The 19,895-nt window shown below is 43.8% G+C and overlaps 1 protein-coding gene across 6 annotated transcripts in view; it reads right to left on the minus strand.

Moving 5' to 3' along the window:
• Positions 1–19,895, minus strand: part of Ttc7b (tetratricopeptide repeat domain 7B) — a 216,906-nt gene that overhangs the window by 127,168 nt on the left and 69,843 nt on the right. The window lies entirely within an intron of this gene.

Consider the following 19,895-nt stretch of genomic DNA (forward strand, 5'->3'; position numbering starts at 1 on the left):
ATTTCTAAACTATTAGTTTGTCCCTAAAATGCTGAGGCCCACTGAATAGCTAGAACAAACTGTTGCTTACAGTTTCCACTCTAAGTTGAAAATCAGAACGCCAAGGAATTCCCCTGGTTCTGAGGGTTTCCACAGACTCCTGACAGGAGGTCATTTATTCCATTTCAACGCCCTTGACTGAGATGGTGCGAGGATGTCAGAATTCACTATGGTAAGGTCTTTGCCAGCATCAAGCAGCACGCGCTCTGGCAAGGTGTCAGAACTTGGGTCATCTCCTGCACTTTACTTTCTGTGCTGAGTGTGTTTCCCTCAGGTTGGAGCAGCTCCAACAACTCAGCTAAGACCAGGGAGGAAAGAGCCTGCCATCTTTAGGACCAGCTGTGTGCTCAGCCTGGCAGGCCAAGCCACCTTTGATCCCTGTGCCATTCCTGTGCCCAGCCCAACAGGTAGAGCTGGCAGTGTCCCTCGACCTATGTGTGGTCAAACTCACCCCTTTTCATAGTGGGAGCAGTCTCCTCTAACCTTCACCCACTCCTGTGCCTTCTCTCTTCGCTTTTCTATGCACTTTTGTTGTTCCAGGGCTCTCTGTGACTCCCCCAGGCTTGACTTCCTATGAGCCAGTGCTGCCCCACAGTTGGCTGTACAACTGTGAAGGTTCCAGCTCTACAGTAGTTGGCCCTTCCTCTTTTTTATTTTCAATTGTTTAAATTAAATTTTGAGTTAATGTAAAAATAATGAGCTTGTTATGGCATTTTCATAAATACATGTCATTATTCCTTATTCTCATTGCCCCTCTTCCACCCTCCCATTCTCTCCATCCTCCTCTGGCTGATACCTTCCTTCTCCAAATGATGCTTCTCTTCTTTCCCATCTCAGAGTCCCTTTTCTTTCATCTCTGCCTCATGTTGGTTCTCTCTCTCTCTCTCTCTCTCTCTCTCTCTCTCTCTCTCTCTCTCACACACACACACACACACACACACACACACATTTTCTCCCTCCTTCCCTCCCTCAAATGTCACCTTATTATTCTTCATAGATGAATGCAATTCTGCTGTATGTAAGTATTCATGTGTATATCTATATATTTTCATTATATATTCCTCTGCTGAAGGAGATCTAGACTGGTTACATATCTTGGCTACTGTGCATACAACAGCAATAAACATGGACATGGAAATATCTCTGGTTCATTGAGTTAAGAGTTCTTTGGGTACATATCTAGGAATGGTATAGCTGGGACATATGGAGGCTCTGTCTTGAGGTTGCTGAGGGATCTCTACACTGATTTCTATCAACAGTCAATAAACCTTATTACCAGCATTTGTTGTCCTCTGTTATCTTGATGACAGCCATTCTGAGTAAGGTGAGATGTAATCTAAAGAAATTTTAATTTGCATTTCTTTGATAGCTAAAGATAACAAAGTCTTTCTCAAATGTTGTTTGGCCATCAGTGTTTTAAGACCTGTCTACTCAGTTCAATAGCCAGTTAGCTGACAGGATGATTGGGAGGGTGGGCGTCATTCTGTTTTTACAGTTCTTTATGTAGTCTAGCTCTTAGTCCACTGCCTGATGTTTATTTGGCATAGATAGTCCTCCAATCTGTAGTCTGTCTTAACTCTGGTGATTGCTTCCTTTGCTATAAAGAAGCCTTTAAACTTAGGCATCCCTACTTGTCAATTCCTTAAAATTATTTTTGCAGAATGTTCCATGTCAATAACTAGAAGTGTTTTCCACCAGCAGTCTTGATGCTTTGGTTCTTATATGAAGTCCCCCTCCCTGAAGCTCCATCATCACTGCACAGGCCCCCTCTGTACACATCTCCCTCTGTAGCTCGGAAACGGCTTTTCCCAGTGCTGAGCTCCAAATTCACATTGTTAGCATAAGCTTACAATGGCATAAATCTTGTTTTACAACTCTGAACAGTTATAGCTCTTTGATATTATCTCCTGAGTCCTATCCAACAAGAGGGAGATATATTCTGAAAAGAGCCAGCACTCCAACATCAGCTCATAACAGAAAACCAAGGCTGAGATGGATGAGAGGACTTGAGAACCTTTCAGGTTCTGATGGCCTAACAAAGTCAAATTTAACTTATCTTCCTTTTATTTATCTTTTCATTTCTTAGAAGATGAGTAGAAAAAGAAAAATTCTCTCCTTCCCCATGCAGTATGTATGTATGTATGTATGTATGTATGTATGTATGTATGATGTCTGAGTGTTTTGTCTGCATGTATATAAGTGTACCCCATACATGCAGTGCCCGCAGAGGTCAGGAGAAGGCACCAGATACCCTGGAACAGTGAACTGTCATGTGAGTCACCCAGGTATTCTGCAAGAGCAGCTAATGCTCTTAACCCCTAACCATGTACTTCTAATTATCTACTGACTTCCAGGTTTAGCTCAGGACAGTAATATAAATTCAGTCGTCATGAAAACTCAAAGTTGGGTCGTAAATAGGAGTCTTCATAGCCAAGCCTTCCATAGTAAACTCAATTTCAATTTCTCTCTGGTTGAGAATTTCTAAGCAAAAATCAATTATAAGATGAGTCAATACAACGGCTCTCTTGAGCAAAGAAACAGTCTGACTTTTTCTAGTTTCTCTCTTACTGCCGGGCTGAGCTGCATAAGAAGTAGGCTGCTTCACCAACTGAGCGTTTTCCTATTGAGCAGTTTCCTATCAGGTTTCTGCAGGTCCCTGAGGATGCTCCAGCGAACACAGTATGCCATCCCTGCTTCACTGTAGCCCAAGTTTCTCAAACAGCAGCTGGCTAGGGATCTGCTTAACCATCAGGAGTTCAACACCAAATCCATGGAAGATGTGCTTTCTACCTGCCTCTCTGTCCGTCCACCTCACTAAGCTTAGGCTGTCAGAGTGCAGTGACACACCCTCTTAGCAGCCTAGACAGTGCTCAGTGTAGCATGGAGGCCGAGCAGGCTTTCCTCCTACACCACAGCACACGCCTGCCATGAATCTAAAGCTAACACGGTTTAGGGACACAGACACGGGCATGTCAAAGTTTGGAGGAAGGGAAACCTACAGGCAGTTTAGAAAACCCCTTCTGTCCTTGTACCTCCACATGTTTCTCTTGGTGTCCAGAGTCCAAGGGACCAAAACCAAGGCTTCACTTGGATGTTTCTTATTGAAGAGGCAAGTGCTGGTTGATTCCTGGAGGAGAGGGGAGGTGGGTCCCAGCACCGCTGCAAATGCACCTAGCCGCACTCGCCACATGTTAGTTCACCAGACAAACTCAACACCTTTGTTGTTGTTGTTGTTTTGTGGTTTTTTTTTTTTTTTTTTCTGGTACCTATCTCTCCTGGTCTCAACAGCCTCCCAGGAGCGAGCCAGGAGACCCTCAGGAAGGAAAAGAGTGAGCAGGAGCCTGCTTTCTGAAATCTCTTTCCCTGTCAACTTTTGTGACTACCAAGGAATAGCTAAAGCAGATTCTCACAGAGAAAGATATACCCATCCCCCACTGTGAACACCGTCAACATTTAAAACGACAGAAACACAAAAATATACCATCCATTTATTTTTCTGAAAGTCAGTAGCCCTTAGATCCCAGCTTGAGAATCTTGCTGCTTCTTCATGTCAACAAACCTTGGTGTCATCTGTTCTGAAAATGTGTGACATCAGAAGTAGACCTCCAGATTGGGAATGAAAACTGCATGCTTCCTGGTACCAAAGGATACTCAGGTTTCCCAGAGCAAAGCCTAGCTTCTCCCTCTGAACTCACTCTTGCCTCAGATCCAGTGACATGCATTTGTGAAGACAGATGGCATCTGTAGTCAGGGGCCAGGGATCAAACTCACAACCTTGGCCTCATTAGCAAAGGACTGTACAGAGCAAGGCAGCTGCAGCCTAGATATAGCAATGGAGTGTGTGACAGCCACGACCCTGGGAAGTGAACAAGCATGCCAGGCTTCTGGATGCCTCATCTCAATCTAATGAGAGCTGTCGTAGGCTTAACAACATTTTTTGGATGACTCCACCAATGGAGGCTTCCTCATGACAAATGGGAAGTAAAGTGTGTAACTGGTCAGCTGGCCAGGCAGTGTGATGTAGCAGGAACACATCAAACCAGACACAGAGGGTGGCTTCTAGGAGTTCATATCACATGGGCCAGGTACATATCACATATCACAGAGACATGAAGGAATCCATTTAACAGATACGCAAAAGAAAGCCCAGAGTGAAAAGGTGACCAAAGTGGGAAAAGAGCTGCAGGAGCCAGAGGGCTGCAGACAGCTCATCCTTCCCTCAGCTCCTTTACACCACCAGACCCCAAACCTCCGAGGAACACGAAACACAGGAAAACGCGTCCTATCTTCAACCCTCCCTCCTTCCAACCTTAGGGAATAGTCAAAGGATATCAACGTTCATCAAAACCTGCCTCCACATGAAACTCATCAGGGAGCCAAACAACAAACTTTCTCTCTCCTGAACATAATTGGATCTTAACGATGTGCAATTTTCTCCAGGATTTATTTGTATTTTACGAGTGTTTTGTCTGAATGTATGAAAGTGTACTTTTTTTGCATGCCTTGTGCCCATGGAGGCCAGATCAGGGCCCTTGATTCTCTGGATGTGGATGCTGGGAATTGAGCCTTGGTACTTTGCAAGAGTAGCAACTGCTCTTATCCACTAAGCAATCTCGCCAGAACCTTAATGAGCTTCAATTTAATCCCAGAAGCCCAAAAGAATCCAACGGACTCTTGGATTCCTTAGTGTAATAATACTTTTAACAAACTAACCGTGTGGATCGCTCACAGGGGAAACTGCCTTTCCATGCATTTGTTTAGAAATCCTTATGTTTATCTGTAAACTTAAATTATGAGAAATGAAACAGTACTGACTCTGGAGCCAGACCACATGGGTTTCAATCTTCTGTAAGGGGAACCTCTGTCTCCATTTTCTTATCTATTTTACAGCTCACTGACTTGCTATGAAAAGAGAAAGTGAGTTAAATGCACTGGGGAAGTGTTTTTTAAATGCCACCTATCATCAAGGCTATCATCCTCCATGATGGCTAGTTTTATGTCAGTGTCAACTGCAGTCATGTGGGAAGAGGGAACCTCACTCAGAAAATGCCCCCACCACAATGGGCTTGTGGATGACCCTATGGGGGCATTTTCTTGATTGATGATTAATGATTGATGTAGGAGGGCCTAGGTCACTATGAGCAGTGAAACCCTTGAGCTGTGGTCCTAGGTGCTATGAGACAGCAGTATGAGCAAGCCATTAAGAACATGCTGTAGACGGAACTTCCCCATGGCCGCTGCATCAATTCCTGTCTCCAGGTTCCTGCTTTGAGTTCCTACCCTGACTTCCTTGAATGATGGTCTAAAAACTGTAAGGTTTAACCAACCTTTTCCTGCCCAAGTTGCTCTTGATCATAGTTTTTAACCACAGGAAAACCCTAATTAAGACATCTTCAAAAGTATACCATTGGGGGAGGGGAGAATACTAGGCTCTACCTTCCAATTTATAGGAAGGAAAATCTTTATTTCTTTAGAATCACTTAACTTTGGAGACAAAAATGGCATTCCCTAGTTGACTCCTTCACTCCCTTTGCTAGGTTTCGAAAGCCAACAATACAATGAATAGCCCATGAAGATCCTAAATTCCCAGGTCGGGCCTACGATGATAAAAGACAACAGCCGGGCCAGTGAGATGGCTAAGGGGGTAAGGCCATGGCACACACTTTCCGAGACGTAAGCACGCACACAGGCATACTTAAGTAAAAGATAACTGATGTCATGTGAGGTGAATAAGAAACTTTCTGGACCTACTTACTCTGTGGGGAAGGTGATGGTGACATCTCCTGAGAGACTGGTGTTCTGGGGGAAAGAGGGTGAGTCCCAGACAATGCTAACACTGAACACGAGAGGGATCACGGGGTTTAGGAAGTGCCTCTTTCCTATGCTACCTCAGCATAGGTATCTAGAGCCTGCTTTGAAGTGATGAAGAAGGACCGGCACAAACCAAAGACTGGATGTGGCAAGAACGTTTTATAAGGTTCTATAAGCCTGTAATACAAAAATGCAAAGAACAGAGTAAGCCCCAGAATATTATAGTTACTCTACCACGCGTGCCTACTCAGTGGCACACAGGCTGGGCCTCCATAGTCTGCGGTGTGAGCTAGGCTCAGTCAGTTATAGAGCACCACTGAGTCCCAAGCCTACTGAGTGTTTAGAAGATGATGGTAGTGAAGCAGCACGACAGCCTGGAAAGCAGGGATCCTAACAATTCTAAATACTCATCGGTTCTGAGCAGCAAAGTCACAAAAAGGTACTTGTCACCACGCTATTCTCCCAGTGCCTTGGACCATGGGCAAGGAGAGAGGGAAGGGGTCCTTCTAAGTGAAGCACACATACTCATGCTAAAAGTTCAGGGGCAAGGACAAGAGTGGACTGCGCACTTCAGTGTGTGGAAAACAGACACAGCATTGCCACATTAACGCAGTACAATGCTCCAAAGCTAAGACAAACTGAACAAAGACATCTAAGAGAACACTTGACAGAACATTAAGGCCCTTAGGCATTGAGAAACCATGGCCCAATGGCCCTAAAGATTTGAGCAGTAGTAGAGGGGGTAGGTAACAAAGAGCCTCAGGACGGGAAGTGGTGGAAATCTGAGGGCGGTCTTGGGTCCCAAGCCCAACTCTACCTACAAGCAGCCTACGGGCACCCAATTACTAACCAGCAGAAAAGGAAGGACCATGACATTAAACCGTTGAATAAAACAACCTGTGTTCTCCCTGGGGAAAGAATGAAGCAGAGTGTGGGTTGAGGAAGTACAATGTCTGTGGGATCCCCAGGTACCCTTGTGAGTTGTCCCAGATAGGAGCTGGGAAAGGTGAATAATTTAAAATTAGAAAGGAAGAAAATGGCAAAGTTGAGGTGGTCATTAGAAGGGGGAGGGCAGGAAGGAAAGGAGTGTGAGACGTGAGGCATGTGGAGACATGGACCAGGAGAAAGGGCCAGATGGCAGACAGACACAGAAGGGAGGAACGCCACTCTCAGCTCTCTCCTGCTTTTTCTCACCTGAGGAAAGGAACAAGTGTCTCCCCTGGTGGGGGAGGGGAAAGCACCCCAAAGCCCTGACCTGCTACTCAAAACCATCATCCTTGCATCTCCCTACCATTTGCCAACTCCCACCACCTACCATCTGGCCCTGCATGGCACACATAAACATTTACTGGGTGAAAGCCAAAAGTAGGCGCTATGATGCTCGGTTTAATAATAAACACTGCAAAACCAGAGCTGGTCTCCCTTATATGCTACATCAAAAACCTTCTCATGTATACTTTTAGATGTGAAGATGGGGAAATATGTCCATGGCCACTGAGCCAGTAAACAGAAAATTTGGGATCAAACCCAGGCCCAATATAGTTCTAGTGCCTAGGAAGTTGAAAGATGGCCCTGTCATGATGACAGACCAGACACAAACTTGAGAACAGAGCTAATTCCAACAAGCAAAAGCCAAGGTCACCCAGAGGAAGGAGAGCATATAGAAGACTGTGCTTGGGCCAGACCTAGAGGCTAGGAGGCCAGGAGAGAGCGGAGAGTTCCGCTGAATGGTCTCTGCCCCGGGCAGAAACACTGCTCGGAAGCCAGGCAGCTGATGAAAGGTGGATGTTCTGACCAGCTAGTGGAGAAGTGGGTCCATACATGCATCACCAGGATGTTCTCTAACCACCGTGCTTTGTTCATTTGACTCTTCCTAGACAGAGTACACAATCAGCCCAGAAGATGGTGGTCAGGTTTCCCTGTGCATTACGTGCTATCATCCATGCCACTCTTTCATCATGAGGAGAGCACATGACTCACTCTTCTGGGCACATCCATGTCCCCACAGGCTGGGACAGAAGCTGACAAAGACATCCTGAGATAATACCACTACCAAGGTCACCAACATCTTCTGCTGAGATGACCCTGCACATCCTTCCCAGTGGCTTCCCGTCCACCTGCTAAGGCAGGTAGGAGCTCACTTCCTCAACAAACTTGGGAAAGAGTTCCAAGGAGAAAGGAGAGCCTGGGCTAACAGCTCAGCAAGCTGAGCAGGGCCTGGGAGCCGGCCCTTTCTGGATAGCACTCTATCCTACTTTTTTTCCCCCTCCATTTGTTAATTTTATTATTCATTTTTCATCCCTATGGCTCCCCCCAACTCTAGTATCCCGTCACAGAGTCCATCAGCCACCCTCTCCCCTTCTCCTTTGAGAGGGTGCCCCCCCCCCGGGTATTCCCACCTCCTGCCCTGGAACATCAAATCTCTGCAGGGTTAGGTACATCCTCTCCCACTGAGGCCAGGCCAGGCAGCCCATTTGAAGGGATTCCACAGACAGGCAACAGCTTTAGGGACAGTTCCTGCTTCAGTTGTTGGACGCCACATGGAGACTGAGCTGCACATCTGCTACATATGTGCTGGGGGCCTCAGTACAGCCCGTGCATACACTTTGGTGGGTGGCTCAGTCTCTGAGACCCTCCAAGGGGCCAGGTTCGTTGACTCTGTTGGTCTTCCTGTGGAGTCCCTATCTTCTTCAGGGCCTTCAGTTCTTCCCCCAACTCTTCCACAAGACTCCCTGGGCTCTGTTCAGTGTTTGGCTGTGGTCTCTGCATCTGTTTCAGTCAGCCGCTGGGTGGAGCCTCTCAGAGGACAGTCATGCTAGGCTCCTGTCATGCATGTCCTCTGGGTTACCTCACTTGGGATGGTATTTTCTATAGGTAGGGAAAAGATCTTCACTAACCCTACATCCAACAGAGGGTTAATATTAAAAAAACAAAAAAACAAAAAAAAACCCTCAAGAAGTTAGATTCCAACAAACCAAATAACCCAATTAAAAATGTGGAGCAGAGCTAAACAGAAAATTTTCAAAAGAGGAATCTCAAATGGCCAAGAAGCACTTAAAGAAATGTTTACCATCCTTAGTCTCAAGCAACAGCACATGTTGGAAAGAATGTGAAGAAAGAGAAACACTCCTCCATTTCTGGTGAGATTGCAAACTTGTACAACCACTCTGGAAATCATTCTGGCAGTTTCTCAGATGCAACTATACCTTTCCTGGGCAAATACCCAAAAGATTTGTCCATCTCATAGGGACGCTTGCTCCACTGTGTTCATAGAAGCTTTATCTGTGATAGCCAGAAGCTGGAAACAACCCAGATGTCCTTCAATGGGAGAAAGGATACAAAAAAAAGTGGTACATTTACACAATAGAAAACTGTTCTACCTTAATTGGCCCCTCATTTATTTTTTAAGGCTCTTTATTGTATAAAATATACTAACAGAAAGCCACAAAGAGCAAATTTATCATTTATTATAAGGTAGGTATCCTTGTAACCACCATGCAAGAATCTACTAAGAGAAAACACCGGAGAGTCACACACAGAGGAGAGTCACACACAGAGGAGAGTCACACACAGAGGAGAGTCACACACAGAGGAGAGTCACACACAGAGGAGAGTCACACACAGAGGAGAGAGTCACACACAGAGGAGAGTCACACACAGAGGAGAGTCACACACAGAGGAGAGTCACACACAGAGGAGAGTCACACACAGAGGAGAGTCATACACAGAGGAGAGTCACACACAGAGGTGTATGAAAGCAAGCAACGAGCCAGGAAGCCGCATCCTCCGTGGCTTCTGCTTCAGTACTTCCTCCATGTCACTGCTGTGAATTCCTGCCCTGGCCTCATTTGATGACGAACTATGATGTGGAAATAGAAACCAAATAATCCCACTTCTCGAAGCCAAGCTGATTTCTGTCATGGTGCTTATCACAGCAACAGAAATCCCAGCTAAGATAATGACTTACTTTCTTAGACACTGAGTGAGGATTCACAAATTTAAACATATAAACCTGTTGCAGGTTTTTAATCCTTTCTGAAATTCGGATTTCTCCATATTTGGCCCAAGTCCTTGTCACGTGACCTAGAAGACTTTAATTGCTGCCTTGTTGTCACATGACCTAGAGACATCACTAGTTCCCTTGATGCCTGGACCCATGTAAAGGCATATGACCTGATCTCGATATAGAATGAGATTTCTTTTCTACTGGAATATAAATTTCCAGATTATTCTCTGGGAGCCAAGGCTGCTCACTGCTAACAGGCCAGTAGTCACTTGGCCAGCACTGCTCACTCATACTCACAGAAACCTCTTGGCTTCCTACTGACATCTCCAATTCAATCACTCACATTTATGACTATGGTTTTCCTTATGTTAAATTGTGTGCTAAGAACTCTAGTTCTCAAGAACACAAGGGAGGAAAAGATTAGAGATTCAATAATTATCCAATTGCTTTATTCTATGTTACATGAAAAAGATTTAGGCTAACAATACCACCAATAATAATTATGATTGCTAGAAAGTTTTTAAGTTACTTCTATTTTCTGCATATAATGTCAGCATTCTCTTTGTGTTTCCAATTTATGTACTATATGCATCCTTACATCAAACTATATTTGCCATGACACATGCAAAAATAGAAAAGCACAATCAAACACAGAAAAAAGACAAATTCACTTCTAACTGGCCAACACACAGACTTCTACACAGGACTCTATGACCAAAGAATTTATGGAAATGATTTTTTTGTTTGTTTGTTTTGTTTTGTTTTTTTTTTTTTTTTTGAGACAGGGTTTCTCTGTGTAGCCTTGGCTATCCTGGAACTCACTCTGTAGACTAGGCTGGCCTTGAACTCAGAAATCCACCTGCCTCTGCCTTCCGAGTGCTGGGATTAAAGGCGTGCACCACCACGCCTGGCTGAAATGATATTTTTTAAAACTTTTTTTGAGATGGTGTTTACTTTTACTTATTTTATTTCGATGTGTATTGATGTTCCACCTGCATGTGTCTGTGTGAGGGTACCAGATATTCTGGAACTGGAGTTACAGAAGGTTAGGAGGGGCCATGGGTGTGCTGGGAATTGAACCTGCGAACTCTAGAAGAGCAGCTCCTAACCATAGAGTCATCTCTTCAGCCCCAGAAATGATAATTTAAAGATATAAAACATAGCTAATATGGTGCAGATGCTGGTAAGAAACACTAAAGAGAGAAAAGCAGGAAGACTTAAGTTCAAGTCCAGCCTGGGCTACATGAGACTTTGTCTATAAATAAATAAATGGATAAATAAACAGGAATTCTCAGTCAGTGCATGGGAACTGTAAGCAGGCTTAATAGGAGCATTCAGATGGCAGAATAAATAAATAGAACTTCGCGAATACACAGAATGGAGACTGAAGGAAACTGAACAACAATGTACACTACAAAACCCTGACAGATAAAGGCTTGACAAAAATCTTTAAAGGCACAGCACCCAAATAACCACTCTCACACAGGGAACAACAGGGAGAGCGACTGACTTCCCCTCAGACACTGGGGTGAAGTGCTGAAGGAAAGGAGCACCAACCAAGACTTCCAGGCCCAGGAAAACAATCTCCCTGAAATCAACACAGAAGAAACCCCCAAAAAACAAAACAGTACAAAACAAAACAAAAAACAAAAAGTGGCAGAATTCATAAAGCACAGACCTGCAACTATAAAACTTTAATAAAGTCCTTCAGACTACAAGGAAATGTCACCAGATGGTAATACGAATCCCTAGGAATAAACTAATAACAGCAGCTAAATGTCAATATGTGGGTAAATATAAAAGACTACATCGTTTCCTTATTTTTTCTTTTTAAAAGGTCTACTTTGGTTGCTTACAATCTTCTCCCATTTCAGGAGACATGACATCCTCTTCTGGTTTCTGCAGGCTCTGCCTACACATGGTGCACAGACACACATGCAGGCTAAACACCCATACACATAAAATAAGTTTTGAAAAATGAAATTTCTAAAAAGAAAAAAATGAAACTATGTTGGAGTAAATTAAGTTATTACTAACATGGAATATGGCTGGTGAGACCGCTTAGCAGGTAAGGGTATTTGCCGCCCAACCTGACAACCTGAGGTGGTTATCTGCGACCCATGATAGACAGAAAGAGAGAAATAACTCTCATAAGTTGTCCTCTAACCCCACCTCACTTAGAAGGAGGAATAAAAATGTAATGAATTATAAAAAAAATACTGTGATAATTAATATGCATATTATAATCCATAGAGGATTTGTTTTTTAAAAAGCCAAAAAACAACAACAACAAAAAAAACAAACAAACAAAAACTAACAAAGGAGCAGGGCACGTGGTGCACAGCTGTGGTCCTAACACCCAGGTGGCTGAGGCCACAGGATCATGAGTTTGAAGTCATCTTGGTCAACACAGTGAGACAAAAACAAAATAAAACAACCAACCAAAAAACAACAACAACAACAACAACAACAAAACAAAACAAAACAAAACAAAGAACAGCCTCTCCTCCAGGCACATATAGAAGCAAAGAACAAAAGAGTCAGTGTAAGCCGGGCGTGGTGGCTCACACCTTTAATCCTAGCATTTAGGAGGCAGAGGCAGGTGGATTTCTGAGTTTGAGGCCAGCCTGGTCAAAAAAAGTGAGTTCCAGGACAGCCAGGGATACACAGAGAAACCCTGTCTCAAAAAAAAAAAAAAAAAAAAAAAAAAAGAGAGAGAGAGAGAGAGAATCAGTGTAAAGCTAACATTTCGATAACTGTATCAGGAATATGAGTAAATACTCACTGAAAAAGCAAGTAAATTCATGAGATTAAGAAAGCAACATCAAGCTGGGCATGGTGGCGCACGCCTTTAATCCTAGCACTTGGGAGGCTGAGGCAGGCAGATTTCTGAGTTTGAGGCCAGCCTGGTCTACAAAGTGGGTTCCAGGACAACCAGAGTTACACAGAGAAACCCTGTCTCGAAAAACAACAACAACAACAACAACAAAAAGCAAAAAAGAAAGCAACATCAAATATGCTTCACGTTGGAGATACAGTGAGAAGATTTCACTCAAAGGCATAGCCAGACTGGGAGGACATAGAACAGCTCAGCACTGTACACTGTAATCGTAAGGAAGATGGAACAGCTTTATTCACAGTAGATAAGACAGTCTTCAAATCAAAAAGAGCAAAGGCAGAGTCATTTCTCAAACTCCAGAGAACAACACAGTGAACGAGAATGACTAAAAGCCGCTCTCTAGACCAGGAGTGAGAGAGGGGTATCTGGTTCTCTGAACTGAGCGGGGGCTCTTGTCAGTGTGATAAGGCAAGAAATAAAGGCATCCGGATTCTGAAAGACTGAGCAAACTGTTTACTTCACAGATGCATAATCCTATATGTAAAAAACCGAAGTCATCTTTTGAGACGAGCTATTAACGGGAGCTGGTGATGTGGCTGAGAGGAGAGAGGCTCTTACTGGTGAGCCCCACAACCCGCGTGGCTCTCCAGGACCCACATGATAGGATTAGAGAACTGACTCCCACAAGACGTTCTCTGACAATTTGCCTACACATGAACACACAAAATAAATACATCTGAAAAGGAACTAGTAACGAGATTATCACGTTCGCAGGCTACAATATCCATATATAAAAACCCAATATTTTATAAATAAAAAGGATAATTTGAAAGTGAAATTAATGAAACAATTCCATTCACAGTGGCTTAAAAGAGAACCAAAGACACTCAGGAATAAAGTTGTAGAAATGTAAAGCCTGAACCCCAGCTACTATAAGATACCATTTGGTGGCAGTGGGGCATCCATGCATGTCCTGGTGTACGTACACATGGATGCAAGTGCATGTAGAAGACTGAGGCCAATGCTCAGTGCCGTCTGAGTTTTCAAAGATTGGCTCTCTAAGTTTTTAAAGATTCATTTTTATTCTTTTTAACTTATGTGTATGTGTAAGTTGCTACATGTGTGGTGGTATCTGTGGAGGCCAGAAGGTGGCGTCAGATTGCTTGAAGTCGGAGTTGCAGGCAATTGTGAGCTGCCTGATGTGGTTGCTGGGAACTGAACACAGTTGCTCTGAAGAGCAGCAAGAGCTCTTAAGCACTGATCTCTACTCCTCTACTGTAGCTTTTGAGATAGACTCACTCACTGAACTTGAGCTCATTGACTGGACTGGCTGGCCAGCGAGTCCCAGGGGTGCTCTTATGTCCAATTTCCCAGGGCTGCAGATACAGACATGGGCTGCAGTGCCAACTTTCTATAAAACATTTTTTTAGAGAAATCAAAACTATTCTAATTGAAGAGTCATGGATTGGACCATCTGCTACTATAAACTTAGGTTTTACTGTGAGTATGTAAAGCCCACATTGATCCAGAGAGTCACGGTAGCTCTTACCAAAATGCTGGCAGACTTTGTTGCAATAGAAAGACGACAAGCCTAAAACTTATATGAAAATGTCAAAAACTGAAAACAAGCCAGGTGTGGTGACACATGCCTTTAATTCCAGCACTTTAGAGTCAGAGACATGCAGACAGATCTCTGAGTTCTAGGCCAGCTTGATCTATAGAGTAGGTTCCAGGACAGTCAAGGCTATGTAACAGAAAGACCCTGTCTCAAAACAACAACAATAAAACAATGACCACCACCCCCCAAAAACTGGAAATAGCCAAAAATAATTTTGAAAAAGAATAAATTTAGTGGATCTATTATACTAAATTTCAAAGTTTATAATACAATCTTTAAGGCAATGTGGCTTAGCTCAAGTATAACAAGACACAGTAACGAGGGAGGAGAAATCCCAGAAATGAATAATGAGCACTTGTTCAGCTGGGTTATGTCCCACTAAAGGTCACAGCAACTCAATAGGAAAAGAGTATTCTTCCTAACAGATGGTACTTGGACTACGGGATGGTCACATGCAGAACATCATTAGATCCTTACCTTACACCATATACAACTATTACCTCTAAGCAGATTAGAGACCTGAAGTAAAGGTTAAACCAGCAGAGCTTCTATAATAAAACACATTGTTTAGATTAGACATACTAATAAAAGGGTGATCTATAAAATAAAAATTGATAAAATGGACTTCATCAAAATGAAAACCTTTTTCTTCACCTGACACCATAAAAATGAAGGTATAAGTCACAGACAGACAACACTCATAAAATGTCAACCTGATACTCTTACCATTCAATAAGCAAACCAAATGGAAGACAGACTTGTATGCACACCCATGTACACATACATACCCATTCACACAAGTGCACACATGAACATACACACACAGGCATAGCAAAAGCTCTTAGATGTTTCACCTGTGAATAGATATGTCACTGCAGAAGACAAAGGGACAGCTGATAAGCAGGTGAAAGCTGCTGACGCTGTAACTCTCTAGGTAATACACACTAAAAGGAATAATATGACAAATGTATTACAATAGATCTAAATAAAAGACCTGACACCATGAAGTGTTAAAGAGAATATTAAAAACCCAGAACCCTCATTAATTGCTGATGGAGATGTAAAATGGAATTGCTGCTTTGGCAAAGAGTTGATCAATGTGCTAAAAAGCTAAACAGACTTACCAATTCCTTACCTAGGAATCAACACAAAGGAATGGAAACATTCTCCAAGGTTTGCACTCAGTATTCACAGCCGCACTGTCTATAGTGGCCCATAAGTGGCAAGAGGAATGCCCATTAGTTGGCATAGTAACATGTAACTCAAGATAATAGAATGATCGTTTGTATCTGAGGGCAAGAGATGCAAGTGCTTGCTTCCCAAGTATGAGTTCAGATCCCCCTGCCCCAAACCATAGAACGAGGCAGGGATGGTGGCATTCATCTGTAACCCAGCAATGGTAAGATGGGAGAAAGAGACTGGCAGACCCTTAGAAGCTTGCAGGTCAGGTAGCCTAGCCTACATGGCAAAGTTCCATGGCCACCGAGAGACCTTCTGAAGGAACAATACTCAAGGTTGTCCTCTGACCTCTACTTGTATGCACACCCATGTGCACATACATACCCATTCACACAAGTGCACACATGAACATACACACACAGGCATGCACAAATATATGAGCATGAGATATGCGCGCGCACACACACACACAAAGAGGAATGCCCTTTGAATATATGCTAAAATATAGGTAAATTTGAAAAACCATACTGAAAGTGGAACATCTAGTCTATACATCCTGTGATTCCATTTATATGAAATTTCTACTAAAAGAGAAGCTGTAGCGACAGGACATCTGTAGTGGCCTGGGGTCAGGAGTAGGACTGGAGAGTATAATCAGTGAAGTCATTTCAAGATTCAAAGTAAGCAGCCACTCAGAGACAGAGAGGATACAAACGATGCCAGAGGGAGCAGAAGGAAAAGACCCAGAAGGAAGGCACAGCGTGTTCGTGCCAGCTCAAACAGCTACCAAAAGCACTGCGTCCAACGGCTAAGAAGGGAAACCTAAAATAGAGAGAAAGGAGAAAACCCAAATGCCAATTGCAAACACTAACTCATCATCTCCAAATCTTCTCCTGAGATGCAGGGTTTTGCAAGAACACACAGACACAGGCTTCCATCTTGGTGGGCAGATCTACAGCAGCTGCTGTCATATCAATAAAAAAGCAGGTACCTGGGAGACAAGGGGCAATTCTTTCTCTTCTTTTAACAGAAAGTTCTAATAATACCTAAAAAAAAGTCATAAATTATGTTGCTGTCATCTTCTGGGCCTTAGCTCAGCTTTTCCTTCTACAATTTTAACTGTTGGCTAAAAATATTTCTGCAAAACAAGAATGGAGAGAAAAATAGCAAAGTAAAAAGAAAGAAAGAAAGAAAAAGGGGCCATCTCTGGAGGAGCCTGGGGCTCTGCTGTCTTCTCATAAAATATAATTGTACTTGACATGTGAGCTAGGGAAGGCAGAAAGGAGGATAACAAGTTCCATCCTAGGCAAGTGCTGGAGCAGCAATGCCCACACTTAAACATCACTAAACTACCACGACAGCTCCCTACAGGCGCCGTGAGGGCAAGCCTGCCTTTCTTCTTCCCCAGACAGGTTGTGAATTCCTCATTACCAGTTGTCAGTTACTCCCGGTCTACTCTTGAGACACGGCTATAAAGGCCATGCTCAATGCTTGTGTGCCTCTATATCCAACATCACTTCATGAGGTGTCAACTACATGCTTAAAGGCTATAAAAATTAGGGGTGGGAAGCTGTGGGAACAAGTACCCTAAGGAACTAAAGCCACGGACATCCTGTTCCACTGTGGGAGGTCCACACAGTGCAGAAAACACAGGTGGCATCAGGGCCTGCTTGAGGCAGTATCCAGTGCCAGCATTACTGTAGACATCCTCCAAGCTCAGAGACGAGGCAGAGAGCCGAAGGTCCCAGAAGATAGGTTCCATTTGCTGGTGTCCAGGAAACTCTTTGATATTGTGGTAGCTTGAATAAGAATGTCCCCCATAGACTCATGTATCTGAACACTTAGTGCCCAGTTGATGGGACTAGTTGGGGAGTTATGGGACCTTTAGGAGGTAGAACAATTCCTGAGAAACTATGTCACTAGAGGTAGCCTTTCAGGGTTTGTAGCCTCATCCAACTTCCTGCTTACACGCTCTGCTTCCTGTGTGTGGCTGAGATTGTGATTGCTCAGCTTCCTGCTCTTGTCACCATGGCTTCCTCAGCATTGTGGACATCTAGCTCTCTGGAAGACAAAGCTGAAATAAGCTCTTCCTTAATCTGCTTTTCGTCATGGTGTTTTTATAATAGCAAAAAAAAAAGTAACTAATACAGATACTCAACAGTAAAAAAGTAACTAATACAGATACTCAACAGCAAAAAAGTAACTAATACAGATACTCAACAGCCTCCATCCTCCTTCAGCAAAGGGCAAGTGTTCAGGACCACCACCCGCTGGCCTCTCCCCGCCCACATCTAAGAGGGAGAGCAGAGCCCCGAGTTCCAGGGAGCTGTCCCAGGCCACTTTCTTCTTTTCATATTCCACTCCCCTCAGCACATCACTCAGCACCTCTGCTGTCAATAAATACACGCTGAATTAACCAGTTTTAAGGAAGATATATGACAACGAGCTACAAGCCATAGCTATTTCTGTCTAAACGCCAGGCACTGTTGAAGGTGCAGATCTCTCCACAGACAAAACAGTGAAAAGTTCCTGCCATGTGGCATCTCTTAGTGAATTGAGGCAGACATGAACACAGTAATCAACAAGCAACAAAGCAAGCAGAGAGCAAGGTGGACAGGGAGCAGCAGGCTCCTGCTGCCCCTCAGAAGCCGGCCTTGGGTTAACTTTCAATTGTCTTCCCCTGGAAACCTAATAAAGATAAAACACCAGATATGTTGCCAGACAACATGGCTTACTACAACAATGACCTCTGATTCATAACTTACATGTGGACCAATAGGAGTTACTGTACCTGATGGAGACAGTAGCTTTGGGTACCTACTGAGTGTGCTCATCATCTTACACTGGGCAGATGCTATTTGAAGGCTCTGGAAATCCCAGGTCAGGCAGACAGCACACTTCCCTGACTGAAGACAGACAGAAAGCAGCCCTGGATGGCTGAGGCCTGCTGAGGACACTCACCATCCGTGCTTCTCTCTTGACTCCTGCACATACATCTACACAGATGGGTTCTGTTTCAGTTTCTTTTCTGTTGCTGTGATAAAAGATTCTGGCCCAAAGCAACTCTGGTTGGAAACGGTTTATTTGGCTTACACTTCTAGGTCACAAACGATCACTCGGGAAAGTCAGGGCAGGAACTTAAGCAAGAACTGGAGAGAATCCATCAAGGAACACTACTTACTGGCTTACTCTCATCCTTGCTCCCAAGCTCATGCTCAGTTAACCAGCCTTCTTACAGAGCCCAGCCCTCCTGTCTAGGAATGGTGCTGCCCAGAGGCTCCCACACATTGATCAGCTCAGTCCCTCATAGACAAGGGGTCTGGGTAATCTCTCAGTTCAGAGTCCCTTGAGTGATATAGGTGGTGTCAAGCTGATAGCTGAATCTAACTAGGACAGGAACCAAGTGTGGTCAGCAGCATTCTGGTAGGTCAACATTTAACAGATCCAGAGAAGATCCTCTGAGAGGCAATCCAGTGCTGAAGAGGACAAACGCAGACACAACAGACTGGCTTGCTTGGACAAGATGACTCTGAGGATCTTGTCATCCATGTCTCCATGCTACTTCATTAGTGACTGGTACACTTCAGGCTTTCTCACTTGTCCAGAAAAGGAAAGAAAACTCCCCAACCCATCACATCTAGGACAATCTCACATAAAAATGGCTCAGCATTGTAGCTATTTTAAAACATGATGATTGGATTCCTCTCTCAAAGCAAGAGTTTGTCTAGCTGCTTACCACCTTACCTCAAAGAGATGACTGCCACAACACATCTGAAATTCAGGGACAGTGACCAGTATAACACTCCTCCACCTACACTGTGTGCTTCCTGGAATCATTTCTTCACATCACACCCCTCCCCCAGAGCACAGCTCAGGAACTGGTCTGCACACACTACCACTGATTATGTGTGCCCTTGTTGGGGAATCCATCTCCAGTTAGATCAAGAGGCATTAGGAAATGATCCCCCCCCCAAAATCAAATTAGCTCTGGTTTTTTGACACCAAATTATACGATTTTCTTTTAAAAGAAAAGTTGCAAGATAAAAAGGAAGAAAAAATAGTGTTGTCTCTTTCTGCCTTTCTTAAAAGGCTTAGTCCATTTGTAATTATTTATTTTCCTGATGGAAAAGAAATTCCACAGGGACCATTTGCTATCTGAACCATAGTCCAGATATCTTTAGATCTTTAGATCTTAACATAAAGTCCTGACAGATGAATAAATACTGGAACGAACAAGTGCACACGTGTGCACACACACACATACACACACACACACACACACACACACACACGGGAGGGGGAGAAGAGGGAGAGGGAAGGGGAGGGGGAGTGGAGGAGGAGGGGGGAAGGAGAGAGAGAGACAGACACACACAGAGAGAGAGAGAGAGAGAGAGAGAGAGAGA

Source organism: Mus pahari, chromosome 7 (genome assembly GCF_900095145.1).
Source record: "Mus pahari chromosome 7, PAHARI_EIJ_v1.1, whole genome shotgun sequence".
NCBI classification, from domain to species: Eukaryota; Metazoa; Chordata; class Mammalia; order Rodentia; family Muridae; genus Mus; species Mus pahari.